General features: G+C 50.0%; 1 non-coding gene across 1 annotated transcript; it reads left to right on the top strand.

The window, feature by feature from the left end:
• The first annotated feature begins 6,223 nt into the window (after positions 1-6,223).
• On the top strand, positions 6,224-6,296 carry trnam-cau (transfer RNA methionine (anticodon CAU)). The gene has a single exon. It is a non-coding gene; the product is annotated as a tRNA-Met (tRNA).
• Positions 6,297-7,600: the final 1,304 nt, after the last annotated feature.

Raw genomic sequence — 7,600 nt, 5'->3', positions numbered from 1 at the left:
ATCTACACTCTTCCAAGTGACTGTTAATGTTGTCTCTGATTATCGTTTCTAAAAGCTTCCCCACCACCGAGGTTAAACTGACTGGCCAGTAGTTGCCGTGTTTATCCTTACACCCTTTTTAAAATAAGGATGTAACATTTGCAATTCTCCGGCCCTCGGGCACCACCCCCATATCTAAGGATGACTGGAAGATTATGGCCAGAACTGTGCAATTTCCACCCTTACTTCCCTCAGAATCTTGGATGCATCCCAGCCGGACCGGGTGACTTATTTATTTAAGTACAGCCAGCCTTTCTTGCAATTCCTCTATCAATTTTTAGCATACCCAGTATCTCAACTACCTCCCTTTTTCTGTATCTTGGCAGCATCTTCTTCCTTGGTAACGACACAGGCAAAGTACTCATTTAGTACCTCAGCTAGTACGCAGGGAGTTAGCATAACATTTAGAGCCAGGACGTGCAGGAGTCAAATTAAGAAATCCTTCTACGCACAAAGGGTGGGAGAAGTTTGCAATACTCCTCTGCAAACGGTAGTTGATTCCAGCTCAATCCAGAATTCTAAATCTGAGATTGATGGATTTCTGTGAACCAAGGGTATTAAGGGATATGGGGCTAAGGCGGGTATATGGAGTTAGATCACAGGTCCACCCTGATCTGATCGAGTGACAGAAAAGTCTCGAGGAGCAAAATGCCACCGCCACTGGCTGTCTCCTGATATGTGCCAGCTTCTCCTGCAAGAAAGCGGGTGATGTTCCTATCATGGTTGAATAGCTGCCAGTGTGTGTGGCCTGTGAGTTGTGGGTGTGCTGCTTGCAACGGTGGTAATGTGTAAGGGTGAGAGGGTTGATTACTGAAGGAAAGAGTTTGTTGCTATGTGGGTGATGGGGGGGTGTAGTTCATGGAGCAATGGGTGCGGCTAGTGGTGTAGTTGGTTGGAGACGCTATTGACAGTTGACCTCGCTCACCTTGACCACTCATGTCAAAGCATTGAATTTCTTCCTGTACTGCATCCATGTTCATGATGCTGTGCGCCTGGCATTGACCTCATCCCCGACTGCCTCCCACTACCTTTTGGGTGTATGTCTGGAGGACCTCTTGCCCACCGTGGATATCGGATGTCCCTCCTTCAGTCCACCTCTTACACCAAAGCCTCTGGTGCATCAGCAGAGAACCTTGGTGCACGGAGTCTCAGGCCGGCACATTGGTGAGGTCTGGCCTGCAGATTGGAGGATGTGGGATTTACTGGTGTGCAAACTTTATTTAATATTTTTAATTAACTCATCAGTGTTTAAAAATAGGGATGGGACCTGCATCTGTGCTTTACACGTGCGATGTCTGATCTCCGTTCAGACTCCGTGCAGACAGCAGTCGGTTATATTCAGCAAATAACAGGTACTCGCTACCTTTAAGAGATTTCTAACAGACAGCCTGCCATTAAGAGATAGGAGCTTCCCGCTGCTGGTGGAAAGTGCGAATTGCATGGAATCCTCGTTCAACGCTGATTGCCAACGCAGATTGCAGGTGAGTCCTCAGGGCTGACGAAAATCTCGTCCTGCCTGCGCTGGGACCATTGGGTGCGGGATAACAGCGGATCGTGCTGCTCCCGCCCAAAAACAGGTCCTATCCAATTTCCCCACTCAGTGACCAGGTAACATTCTCGTAAATCTGCGTTGCACTCCCAAGACCAATGTGACCTTCCGATGGTGTGGTATCCAGAACTGAACACAGTATTCCAGCTGTGGTCTATCGAGGGCTTTGTATAGTTGGAGTATAACTTCTACCCCATCGTATTCTGGTCCTCTTATGTATAAAGGCCAGCATTCCATTATCCTTTATTGATTATTTTCTGTACCTGTCCATGATATTTTAATGATCCACACACACGGACCTCTAAGTCTCTTGTGATTTTGTGATTTCCGTTCCCACTGCTGTTTCCCTGCACCAGTTAAAAAGCACACTCCTGGTCCCGCTGCTGCTGAGATCCTGTGCTTCTGCCATCTCCAGCCTTCATTTCACCAACACTCTCACCACCTCACATATTTAAATTAGCCGAGCGAGGAAACACCACCTGGAATCACAGAGCCTTACCCTGAGATCTCACGGTGTGACCTGTCCATTTAAAGGGGCATCACCCTGTCATCTCACGGTGTGACCCGTCCGTTTAAAGGGGCCTCATCCTGAGATCTAACGTCGTGACACATCCAGCTAAAGGGACTTCACCTCATGATCTCACGGTGTGACACATCCAGTTAAAGCAGTCTCACCCTGAGATCTCACCGTGTGACCCGTTCGGTTCAAGAGGCTTCACCCTGTGATCTCACGGTTTGACCCGTCCAGTTAAATGAGCCTCACCCTCTGATCTCACGGTTTGACATGTCCAGTTGAAGGGGTCTCACCCTCTGATCTCACGGTTTGACCGGTCCAGTTAAAGGGGTCTCACCCTGTGATCTCACAGTGTGACCCGTCCCGTTAAAGTGGCCCCACCTGTGATCTCACGGTGTGACCCGTCCAGTTAAAGGAACTGCACTCTCATCTCACGGTGTGACCCGTCCAGTTAAAGGGGCCTCACCCTGAGATCTCAGGGTGTGACCCGTCCAGTTAAAGCAGTCTCACCCTGAGATCTCACGGTGTGACCCGTCCAGTTAAAGGTGTCTCACCCTGAGCTCTCACGGTGTGACCCGTCCAGTTCAAGGGGCCTCACCCTGAGCTCTCACGGTGTGACCCGTCCAGTTAAAGGTGTCTCACCCTGAGCTCTCACGGTGTGACCCGTCCAGTTCAAGGGGCCTCACCCTGAGCTCTCACGGTGTGACCCGTCCAGTTAAAGCGGCCTCACCCTGAGATCTCACGGTGTGACCCGTCCAGTTCAAGGGGCCTCACCCTGTGATCTCACGTTGTGACCCGTCCAGTCAAAGGGACGAGAGAGAGACAGAGGAAATTGTCCCAGCTCCAGAAAAGCATGCAGGATCTGCTCCAGCTGCAGTCGATGGGGATCGATGTCGGGGAGGAACTCAGAGAGTTGAAGGGCCAGCAAGTCTCGATCTTCACCTCCGAGGCCTCGAGGATCACCTTTCGGTCCAGAGTCCACTCCGTGCAGCAGGGTGAGAAGTGTTCGCGTTTCTTCGTCCAGAAGCTGCACAGAGAGACCTCTGGTGATCAGCAGCCTGAAGGAGGAAGACGGCTCGGTGACGCCTTTACAGACCGACATACTGAGGATCAACAAATCTTTATATGCCGGGCTGTCTGACGCAAAGCCCAGAGACAGCACGGCCTCCCAACCCTTCCTGTTCTCTATTACGGAGGTCTTAGAGGACAGCGAACAGGAGAGCCTGGGTCGGCCATTGACCTTGGAGAAGCTGACAAAGGCTGTCTGGTCCTTCCAGAAGAGTAGAACTCCGGGGAGTTCTACTCTTCTCGAAGGTTTACCGGTTGAGTTGCACTCGGCTCTGTGGGATTGGATTGGCCCAGAGCTACTGGATGTGTACGGGGGTATACTTCTGGCAGGCAGCATGTCAGAGTCCATGAGGAAAGGCATCATCACTGTCATCTACAAGCAGAAGAGAGAGAGGGGGAAATCAGAAATTGGCGACCCATTTCCTTGCTAAATGTCAACTACAAGATTCTGTCGAAGGCCATCACCAACAGGCTCGAGTCCGCTCTGGAGCAGGTGATCCACCCGGATCAGACCTGTACTGTACCCGGCAGGAAGGTCTCTGATAGCCTGGTACTGTCCAGGTATACGATCGTCTACAAGTAAGAAAGGGGGGTGAACACCTGCCTCATCAGCCTGGAGTAGGACAAGGCGTTTGACAGAATATCCCACACATACATGATGAACGTGCTGTCTAAAATGGGCTTTGGGGAGGAAATGTCCAATTGGACCTGACTGCTCTACGTGGACATTCATAGCGCAGTCCTAATCAATGGGCGGGAGTCGGAGAGTTTTCTGATCAAATTTGGAGTCAGGCAGGGCTGTCCTCTCTCCATGGTCTTGTTCATATGTGGTATCGAGCCGTTTGCCCCGTCCGTCAGGAAGAACACAAGTATCAGGGGGATAACGATCCCAGGCCGCCCTGTACATGGATGACGTCACTGCCTTTTGCTCCAATCAGCAGTCGGTCCACAGATTGATGGGCATCTGCGATCGTTTCGAACTGGCCTCGGTGTCCCGAGTGAACTACAGTAAGGGTGAGGCCATGTTCTATGGCAGGTGGGAGACCCGATCCTTTGTCCCCTTCACCGTCAGGTCCGACTAACTGATGGTACTTGCGAGCTGGTTCAGGGGGCCCCAGGCCTCCACCAAGCAATGGGAGGAGCGGTTCGCCAAGGCGCAACAGAAGCTTGGTATGTTGGGGGGACGCTGTCTCTCTCTGTGTAACCAACAGGAACCTGGTGATGAGGTGTGAGGTACTCGCGGTGATGCTCTCCGTGGCCCAGGTCTGGCGCATTCCCCACAACTCCGTCACCACGGTCACCCGAGCTATCTTCCACTTTGTCTGGAGGTCCAAGGTTGAACGCGCCCACAGGGACACCATGTACAAACCTCCAGACAAAGGGGACAGAAGCGTCACCAATGCTGCCCTGATCCTGATGGCCAGCTTTGTGTGTGGCTGCCTCAGAATGTGTGCAGAGCCCCGGTACACAAACACCAAGTGTCTCTACGTGCTGAGTTTCTACCTGTCCAAAACATTGAGAAAACTGCGTCTGGCCATGCTAGCCGAGGAGACGGAGGACGTCCCGTCCAGCTGGATCACCCCACCCTACCTGTCCCAGGTGGAGAAGATCCTGAGGAGAAACCACTTCGACCACAAGGCCGTCGGACAGTGGTCGACGAGGAACGTTCTGGGGGTCCTGCAGGAAAAGGAGAGGATGAATCCGGTCGGGCAGTTCCCCGACCAGACGGTCGATGCCATTTGGCAGAAAGTCTCGTCGCCGGAACTGACCAACAGGCAACAGGATGTGATCTGGATGGTGTTGAGATCCGCGCTCCCAGTGCGGGCATTCCAACATGGACAAAATCTCAGCACCACCTCAAGCTGCCTTCAAGGCTGCAACGGGGATGAAACCATCGTCCGTCTCCTCATGGACTGGTCCTTCAGCAGAATATGTGGAGAGAGATGCGTTAGTCACTGTCCCAGTTCATCCCCAACACCTCGGTAACACAGGACGCTGGGCTCTACGGGCTGTTCCCCAGGACGGAAACCGAGACAGATATCAACAGCTGCTGGAAGACCATCAACTCGGTGAAGGAGGCCCTTTGGTCCTCCCGAAACCTTCTGGTCTCCCAGCTGAAGGAGCGGTCCACGACCGAGTGTTGCCGACTGACACACTGCAAGGTCCAGGAGAATGTGCTGCTGGACGCACTGAGGCATGGTGCGGCCTATACAAGGGCTCTATGTGGAAAGAGCATCCCACCTTTTATTGTACAGAATGTATTTAAAGACATGTACTGTGTTTTGTATTGAAAAAATAGTGTGTGCGATCTGTTTTGTATTGTTTTGAATTGAAATTGCGACTTTTACCCTGAACTTTATGTATCATTAAATGTTATGAAGTAAAGTATATTTTTAAAATTAAAAAAAACATTGCTGCTCAAAGGCACTCCTTTGAGCAGCGAGAGACCTGTCCGAAAGACTGACAGAAGTCTTTTTTTGCCTGAAAGTGAGTCCGGTTTGACGTGTTGTTGCTCAAAGGCGCTCCCTGCTGGTTTGAGAAAGGAAAAGCGCCAACATTTTAAACAGTAAGCAGTCTGTAACGTTAAGAGAGCGGCCTTGAGCACAATACCGCTTAATCCAAAAGCACGTTCGTTATTTTGAGCCAGAATTAAACCAACGATTTAAGAGTGATTTTGCTTTCAAGTTTTAATCTCCACAAGTTTTCCACACTACCAGCTGAGCTATCGAAGGGAAACAGCAAAGGTCCCTCTCTTTGGTGATTGTTCACCGTGTGCCTTTTGACACTCCCGGACTCGTGGAGTCGCGTGGGCATGACCGAGACTGACTCGGTACCTGCTCATACCGCAGCGCTGTGAGCTTGTGAGCTCCGACTTACTCGACACACCTTTGGCCAGTCGAGCAATGGGGAACGTGTCTGACCAAAATTCAGAAGATTGTTGGTTCGATTTCCACCTGGATGGAGAGTTTTTGCAAACTGCCGATGAGTTTATGATTTTACACCTTGCAAACTGTCCTACTTGATAGTGCTGCCTGGAGATTTATGCATCAAGTGCCTTCTTAGTGCAGTAGGTAGCGCGTCAGTCTCATAATCTGAAGGTCCTGAGTTCAATCCTCAGAGAAGGCATCATTATGCTTTTTTTTTTCCATCTTTGCTCAAGACCAAAATCAATATTTTTTTCTTCCTGCAGCACACCAAAAGATTTGCTGCCCCTTGACCTCTCTGTACCGTAGCACGCAGTGAAGCTTAAGAAGTACATGGACCATGGGCTCGCTGAAAACTGACGCCACTTTTGTTTCTGGACAATTGACCCAAGTCAAAAGGTGAGTGGAGAATGCAAGAATCTATCTTGCTATCTCTCACCTGCTCAGCGAGCATTCGACTTGAATCATAGAAACATTCCAGCACGGATGGAGGCCATTCGGCCCATCGAGACCACACCAGCTCTGTGCAAGAGCAATCCAGCTGGTCCCACTCCACCGCCCCATCGTTTTTCCTGATGTCATCTATGGTGCTTTTGCCAATCATGTTACATCTATGCCCTCTGCTCCTTCACCCTTCTGCAAATAGGAACGATTTCTCTCTATACACTCTGTCTAATCCCTTCATGGTTTTGACAATCTCTATCAAATCTCCAGCTTCTCCAGTCTATCCACGTAACTAAAGTCCCTCATCCCTGGAATCATTCTAGTAAATCTCTTCTGCACCCTCTTTAACGCCTTCATATCTTTCCTAAAGTGCGGCGCCCAGAAGTGGACATAATACTCCAGTTGTGGCTGAACCAGTGTTTTCTAATGACTTCCATACTTTAGTGCTCTCTGCCTCTATTTATAAAGCCCAGGATCCCGAATGCTTTTTTAACCACTTTCTCAACCTGCCCTGGCACTTTCAATGATATGTGCACATATACCCGCAGATCTCTTTGTTCCTGTATCACTGTTAGAATTATGCCCTCTAGTTTATATTGCCTCTCCTCGTTCTTCCTACCGAAATGCATCAATTCGAATTTTTCTTCGTTAACTTTCATTTGCCATGTTTCCGCCCATGCAGCCAGTCTGTATATATTCTCCTGAAGTCTATCACTATCCTCCTCACTGTTTTTAACCCTTACAAGTTTTGTTTCATCTGCAAATTTGGAGATTGTGCCCTGTACACACAAGTTCAAGTCATTAACATATATAAAGGAAAGCAGTGGTCAAAGCACCGACCCCTGGGGAACATCACTGTCCTCCTCCCTCCAGTCCCAAAAACAACCGTTCACCACTACTCTGTTTCCTGTCCCTTAGCCGATTCTGTATCCATGTTGCTACTGCCCCCTTTATTCAATGCCCTTCACAGTAGTTGTTTCGCACTCGCCTCCAAGCAGCTCCACGATCAGCAGAGAAATCTCGCCTTGGGTTGGCCCCCTCCCTAACGACAATCAATACTTT

Source organism: Heptranchias perlo, unplaced genomic scaffold, assembly GCF_035084215.1.
Source record: "Heptranchias perlo isolate sHepPer1 unplaced genomic scaffold, sHepPer1.hap1 HAP1_SCAFFOLD_59, whole genome shotgun sequence".
NCBI classification, from domain to species: Eukaryota; Metazoa; Chordata; class Chondrichthyes; order Hexanchiformes; family Hexanchidae; genus Heptranchias; species Heptranchias perlo.
Note: the sequence above shows the minus strand (reverse complement) of the source record. Positions and strands in the feature narration are given on the sequence as shown.